We start from the raw sequence: 6909 nt of genomic DNA on the forward strand, positions 1-6909 counted from the left end.
CAGATAAGGGGATAAAGCATCAACTAGGTAATCTAAATGTTGACAATTCAAGCAAACCCACCCCCTCTAATTTTTTAGATAATTTGCTGTCACATCCTAGAACTAATGAGACTTGCAATCTGCATCCACCCACCCCCTCTAACTCTTTACCAGGCCCATTGACACATACCCAACCGAACATGCTTTTAAAACATCCTCAACCCACAATTTCTACTACCCAACTAAAGAAAGATTACCCCACTATCCAAACACAAAATCCAAAAATGGAGCCCACTCTAGGAGTGTGGCCCAAAAATGGACCCCGAATTATGCCTATTCTAACACATGCCCGCACACGCGTACCACGCTTACTTCACACACACCCCACCCACCCCTAACCCCACCTCACTCACCCGTAGTTCGTCCATCCTCTCCCATTGTCTCTCCCAAATCCAGTACTAAGATTAATCCTAAATCTTTACCAAATCCACCATCTGCAACTTATAATCATCACCATGCAGAAGGCGAAGTGACACCCACTATCTCGCCAAGCAAACCCACATTCCCCAAGCCATCTATTAACACTAATGAAATCAAGGGATTTGTCCCTGTTTTTACCACTTTGGGTAATCAAATTCCCACAGTAATTTCACGACCCAAAATCCCTTAAAGGTAGTGATGACGCCGGACACCACTGTCAGGCAAGCCAACACTAAATAGTTAATTAAATTCTCATTTTAATATTTTTAAAATCATAAATGTCCTTCAATTTAACTAGTAAAAGATGAACCTTACAGAATAATAAAAAATGTTTTCTAATTTCAATACTGAATATCCCATGATCATCCCAGAACTCGGTGTCACAAGTGCATAAGCATTTCTAGGAAATAAAATAAAATACAATAATTGTCCGGAATACAAATTTGGATAGAAAAGAAAATACAAATACTCTGAAGGAGACTCTGCTGGTTGCGGATCGTAACATAAGATGCAGCTCACCTAAGTCCCCGTACCAACCATGCCGTTGCGCCCACAAGGCCACTAGACATACATGTGCATGTAATACAAAATGTACAGCAAGTGTAGTATGAGTACGAAAAAATGCATACCAAGTAAGTATCCCGTCTAACCTCGAAGAAGTAGTGATGAGTGGTCGACTCCAACACTTACTATGGGCCATAGATAATATGATAAGGATATGATTTAAACATGAGTTATATAAATGGATGTAAGCTCTTGATTTTGAAGTAAGTACACAATTCTTTTATAATTAAGAAACCTTCAAATTTACTTCTCATCATTTAACAATTTATCTCAGGCCGAAGGGGAAATATCATTTATTAATAATTCAAAGAAATCAATTAAGTCATGCACAAATCATGTCGAGGTCGTACGGCCAAATCCAACATAGTATTTAAAATGTGCACTGCCGAGGGTCGAACGACACGAACCATAGATGTATCTATTTAATCTGCCGAGGCGTTCGGCCCGCTTCACAACAAGAAAACACAATCAAACTGTCAATCAAGAATTAATCAAGGAGCTATTATCCAAGGAAATGCCAATCCTCTTTTAACAATCAAGAAAACGAAGTTTAACCTATTAGAAATTCAATTACCGAGTTCCATATGATTTAAGAAATTTAAATTGACAATAAGGTTTCAAATATCGCAAGTATAGCGTGTTTCTGGGTCCAAGACTACCCGGACTTAAGCATAATAGTAGCTACGCACGGACTCTCGTCACCTCGAGCGTACGTAGCCCCCACATATAGAAGCACATATTGAATTATTTCACCTATGGGGTTAATTCCCTCTTACAAGGTTAGAAAGGAGACTTACCTCGCTCCGAAATTCCATTGTTGACTCCCAAGCCATTCAATCAACTCAAATCGATGCCCAACGCTCCAAAACTAGTCAATAAATGAGAAACTCCACAAATATATACTCTCATACTCCTTATAATCCTATTTACAACAATTTCCAACTCCATTCGAAAAGTCGATAAAAATCACCCTCCGGCCCACGTGCCCGAATTCCAAAAAATTCGAAGATAAAGTTTGCCCATAACACCACGAACTCAAATATATACTTTATTCCCAATTCCATGTCCAATTAAGTGGTCAAAATCCAAAAATACAAATTTCTAGGTTTTTCTTCAAAATCCCAAAGTTCTACAAATCTTCAGGTCTAAATCCATACATAATCCAAGTATTTAACTTGCAATATGTGGGAATCACTTACCTTGACATAGATGACGAAAATCTCCCTTTCAAGAGCTCCAAAAATCACCCAAGCCGTGTGAAAAATGGGTGAAATGAACTCAACCCCCATTATAAAACAATCTGTCCAGGTGCTGCCCTTCTTCTTCGTGAACGAGGAACCTTCCTCGTGTTCGCGAAGCACACAAGCCACTGCCCCGAAATTTCTCATACATGAACGCGAGGTTCCTCCCGCAAACGTGAAGTGCACCGGGACAAACCTTCGCGAACGCGATCCATTCTACGCAAACGCGAAGAACAACTACACTTGCCTCACCAGTAACCCTTCGCGAATGAGGTGCCTCTTTCATGAACGTGAAGGGTAAATTCCAGCAGCCCTCAACTTCCTCTACGCGAACACGGAAATACCTTGGTGAACGCGTAGAAGGAAACCAGACACCAGCAAATCTGATGCTTCAGCCATTAACCAAGTCCAAATTCCAATACGTAAACTATTCGAAATCCACCAGAGGCCTCCCGGGACTTTAACCAATTATACCAACGCGTCCCAAAACACATTATAAACTTAATCGAGCCTTCAAATCATATCTAACAACGCTAAAACCATGAATTGCACTCCAATTCAATCTTGATGAACTTTAGAACTTCAAACTTCTTCATTCGATGCAGAAACCTATTAAATCACGCCCGATTGACCTCAAATTTTGCACACAAATCATATTCGACATTATGGGCCTACTCCAACTTCCAGAATTGGAATTCGACCCCGATATGAAAAAGTCCACTTCTGGTCAAACTTCTCAAAAACCTTCAATTTCTAACTTTCGCCAAATGACCCCAAAATGACCTACGGACCTCCGAATCTACTTTCGGATGCGCCCCCAATACCAGAATCACCATACGGAGCTATTCCTAGACTCGGAATCCCAAACGGACATCGATAACATAAAAATACATCTTCTAGAATGCTAACTTTCACAATAGGCGCTGAAACGCTCCCGGGTCATCCAAAACCCGATCCAAACATACGCCCAAGTCCGAAATCATCATATGAACCTGCTAGAACCTTCACTCTCGATTCCGAGGTATTTTACTCAAAAATCCAACCTTAGTCAATTCTTCCAACTTAATGCTTTCGAAATGAGAATTTTCTTTCCAAATCAACTCTGAACTTCCCGAAATTATATTCCGACCACGCCTACGAGTCATAATACCTAAAGTGAAGCTGATCATGGCCTCAAACCACGGAACAATGCGCTAGAGCTCAAAATGATCAGTCGGGTCGTTACATGTAATACCCCCCAAAATCGATAGCAACAATGTCCCAACAACAGTCAGTCAATCAAGCGAAAATGGAGGAAGAACCCATTGCACCATTGACGCTAGTCTTTACTCCCCTTCCCCCGGAATCCCTCACCAAGATCGTGTCTAGAGATGGCCATGCAAGGCTAAAGCCAAGCCTTCAACATGAAGATCGATTCGGTCCCGGTGTCGATTCATGTATAAGACCCCCTCTTCCTAGCCCAATAAATAACAACGGGGCTCAACCATGGTTTGATAAACTTTAGGCACCAACTATGGCTAACCACCCTTATCCAAGCCTAGTACTCCGGTGGGGCAAGGAATCTGTCAACGGAGGAATTCAATCTCCTAATAAGACAGGTGTTCCATACGATGCCCTTCTTCCCTAAAATTAGTGCACAATATTCACTGAAAACTCCATCATTCATCCTGTGGCCCCCCACATCGATCCCAAAATGGGGCCGGTGATATCACCCTTAGTTGATCCAGTACCAAAAGCATCATAGGAGGGCCAAAGCTCTGCGCTCTATCAGACATTGGACTTTCTCAAGGAGTCTAATCTAGAGCTAGAGGAAACCCTAACAAATCTAAGAGTGCCAAAAGCAACAGTGATACTATTGGAAAAGAGCCAAGTGATAGAATTCAAAAAGTGACTCACCGAAATGTTTATTGCGCTCTGTCCAAGAAAAAAGTCAAGATGCAATATTGATCTCTAAGTGCCCTCATTGCCAAACTTAGAACACTCCACAGCTCTACTCCGACCAGCGCTAGGGAGGGAGAGTCAGAGTGCATCGACCAAGGGGAAGGGAAAGGTTGTCAAGAGGAAGACACCACATCAATACAAACTCCTGATGAATTTCATCATATGGAATGCTAGGGGGCCAAAGTGCGGAGTTTAGGAGGAACTGACCTCCATGGTCAAACTCCACAACCCTAGAATGCTTGTCCTCCTTGAAACTCGCATGGCTGATCACAAGCACTTATCCTCTAAGCTGTAGTTTAATGCTCAATTCCAATCCCCTGCCAATGGCCATTTGGTGGCATAGTGGTCATGCGGAAGGACGAACTAACCAAGCTTGAAGAGGTCTCCACTACTCCTCAGGGTATCCATGTCATGGCCAAGGTACTTATCCCCCCCCCCCCCTCCAACTTATTCCTCTTTAGTGCTATTTATGCTAGTAATAGTCTTACTGATAGACTTAAACTATGGGACCATTTGGTGGACATAGCATTTGTATTCAAAGGCAGTTAGTTAGTAGGGGAAGACTTCAACAAAGTCCTTAAAGCCAGAGACAAGTTTGGGGTAATAGCATTAGTACTACTAGAGCTAACAACTTCTGGAATTGCATCAACAAGTGCAACCTTATTGACCTAGGATTTAAAGTCAGTAAATACACCTGGATTAACATAGAAAAAACATTATCTTAGAAAGGTTAGACAGGTTCATAGCCACTAGTGACTAGATTGACCTTTACCCAAATGCCAGTGTCAGTCACCTCCCTAGGACTCATTCAGATCATTGCCCTTTGCTACTCTATCTAGATACTGCGCAATCTAACCACAATAGACCATTTAGGTTTGAAATAATGTGGTGTGGGCACCCTGATCTACCACTAACCATCCACCAGAGCTTCTCCAATAATGATACTCTTACCTAGGCAATCTCAGACTTTTAACTTAGGGCCTTTATTTGGAATAAAGAGACCTTTAGCAATATTTTTCATAGAAAAAGCATATCCCGGCCAGGCTGGCTGGGATTCAGATATCCCCCCAATTCCCTTTCAATAGATTTCTTCAAGACTTAGACTCCCACCTTCAAAAGGAATACTCACACATTCTCATATGTGAGGAGGACTCCTGGAGGCTGAAATCCATAACTAATTGGTTATTTTATGGTGATGCCAACACTAGGTTCTTTCACACATCAAGCATAACCAGAAGAAGAAGGAATAAAATCTTATCCCTTATGGATGAAGTATGCAATTGGACCAATGACCAAGAGGGCATTAAAGACATAGTGCGAGTTTATTTTCAAAACATCTACACCACTTACCACACTCACACCACCATCTTTAGTACTCAAACAACACCTGGCTTCAACTCCCTCTCTGAGGAAGCATCACTAAGTCTGAGTCAGCAACTGAGACCAAGTGAGTCACTAATACCCTCTATTCCTTCAAAGTAACAAAATCTCCTCGTCTTGATGGGCTCCAACCTGTCTTCTAACAGAAATACTGGCACATTGTTTCAAACCATGTCACCAGCTTCTGCTTCAAAGTCTTCTCTACCAGTGAGATGCCTCCTGAAGTCAATCAAACCTTCTCATACCTCATACCCAAATGTGTCAATGCTACCATGCTTAGGAACTTTACATATATTGGTCTCTGTAACACCATGTATAAGCCGGTCACCAAAATCATTGTCAATAGGCTCAAGCCCCACCTAAACATAGTCATTGGTCCCATCCAGGCGAGCTTTCTCTCAAATAGGATAATGAAATCATTTTCCAAGAATACATTTTCTATTTTAACAGATGAAAGGGGAGGTCAGTAATATAATCCTCAAAGTGGACCTGGAGAAAGCTTTGACAGGCTTGAATGGTCTTTCATTAGAAGCACCCTACTCTTTTACAACCTTCCAGGAAGCCTTGTCAACCTCGTTATGTCATGCATCACATCAGCTTCAATCTCTATTTTCATAAATGGCAACAAGACTGACCATTCCTACTTTCTAGAGATATCAGATAGGGGAATCCTATGTCCTCTTACATTTTCATATTATGTATGGATAGGTTATTTTAGGCAGATTAATCATAAAGTAGATATCCTGAATTGGGACCCCATCTCCATCAGTAGAACTAGCCCTAGGATCTCCCATCTCTTCTTTGATGATGACCTTACATTATTTGCAAAAGCCAATACAAAGAACTATCACACCATTCTCAAAATCCTGGATTCTTTCAACTTGGTCTCTGGCCAGAAAGTTAATTTGATTATATCCAAGGTAATAGATTCCAAAAACATATCCACTGACCACATTGATCTGTATACCAGTATTCTTGGCATCAAACTATCTTCCTCCTTTGGCAAATACCTGGGTTTTACTATCTTTCATAAAAGACCCACTAATGCTGACTTTCAGTTCATCCTTGATAACATGCACTCTAAGCTAGCAGGCTGGAAAACCAAGTTCTTGAACATTGTAGGGTGCACAACTCTAGCAAAATCCAGCTTAACTACCATTCCCAGCCATGTGATGCAATATATTAAATTACCCATGACCACATGCAAGAGGATCAACAAAATCCAGAGGGATTTCATTTGGGGTACCACAGCTCAAAAGAGAAAGTTGCACCTTCTGAGCTGGGAGGTTATTACAAAACCTAAGTCCCATGGTGGCCTGGGTAT

Source organism: Nicotiana attenuata, chromosome 9 (genome assembly GCF_001879085.1).
Source record: "Nicotiana attenuata strain UT chromosome 9, NIATTr2, whole genome shotgun sequence".
In the NCBI taxonomy this organism is placed as follows: domain Eukaryota; kingdom Viridiplantae; phylum Streptophyta; class Magnoliopsida; order Solanales; family Solanaceae; genus Nicotiana; species Nicotiana attenuata.